This window comes from Austrofundulus limnaeus, unplaced genomic scaffold (genome assembly GCF_001266775.1).
Source record: "Austrofundulus limnaeus strain Quisiro unplaced genomic scaffold, Austrofundulus_limnaeus-1.0 Scaffold33, whole genome shotgun sequence".
Lineage (NCBI taxonomy): Eukaryota > Metazoa > Chordata > Actinopteri > Cyprinodontiformes > Rivulidae > Austrofundulus > Austrofundulus limnaeus.
In genome coordinates, this window is record NW_013952435.1 from 1,127,680 (window position 1) to 1,128,860 (window position 1,181).

The following is a 1,181-nucleotide window of genomic DNA, read 5'->3' on the forward strand; positions in this document are numbered from 1 at the left end:
ACACACACACACACACACACACACACACACACACACACACACAATTACTTCTCCACCTTCAGCTCAGTCAATAGACGCATGACATTCACACAGTGTATGTATTAGTGAGAGACTTGTTGCTTTCAAATATAACAACTGAACTGACAAACAAAAGCTTTAGAGCCAAAAACATTTAGACGTTACCCACTTAAAAACAGTCATGTTCCTTTTTATTGCACACCGATATACAAACACACTCCCGCCACACAAATAAAAGGGTACGAGAGCAGGGTTTGATGGTGAGTGAACAGGCCAGAGGAGATGGAAGAAACACACCAGGGGGAATGATGAGAGGAAATGATGCGCATGATGAGTGCTGAATGGTTGGCCAGTGGGACAGACCCCATCTGACTGCCTGCTAAAGGGGTGGGAGATACAGTGAGATGGCTGCAGAGGGGGGGGGGGGAGCAGAACCAGAGCCTGAGAGAGCAGAAAGGAAAGGATGATCAGTGGTGAAATTCTATTAGTGTGACCGCAAAGTTTCATCCTGCCTCGTGCTTCATCAACAGCTAAAGTCAACGAGATGACACGAAGGTTTCACAGTTAGAGAGGACCGGACAGGGCATCATTTATTCATCTCTGATTGCTGCAGTTCCACTTCCTCTTTTGCTCGAGTTTTTCTACAGCACAGAAATGTCTCGAGCTCCTGGAAGCTTCACTGGGTCATCAAACTTTTTATCTGCAGAGCAAGTTCTCACACAGAAACACCTCCAGTGATGACCCAGTTCTGACTCCTCTGTCCTATTCAGAGGCCCAGATCTACTTTAGCTAGAGGTCTATAAAAGTACTTGAAATAATTAAGTGGATGTAAAAATTCCTTAACAGAAAATTACGTTGGTAAAAATTCATTTCACAGATAAGAAAAGTACTCAAGATATAAAACTCACAATAAAAGGGAATGTAAAAAGCAAGTACTTTCACACTGTAAGAAACGAAGTGTTGAATTTACTTAACTAATTAACCATATTTATATTTAAAACATTAAGGTGTTAAATTTAAAAGTAAAGGAGAAAAAGTATATTTTTACGTTTTGAATGCAATGAAATAAAAGTAAATGTTATGATTAAAAAACACTTTAAAATAAATCCTCAAAAAATTATTTCAGTATTGTAACTAAGTAAATGTAATGAGTTACTATACAC

At 39.1% G+C, this 1,181-nt stretch overlaps 1 long non-coding RNA gene across 1 annotated transcript in view; it reads right to left on the reverse strand.

The window, feature by feature from the left end:
• Positions 1 to 1,181, reverse strand: part of LOC106515897 (uncharacterized) — a 9,949-nt gene that overhangs the window by 2,950 nt on the left and 5,818 nt on the right. The window lies entirely within an intron of this gene.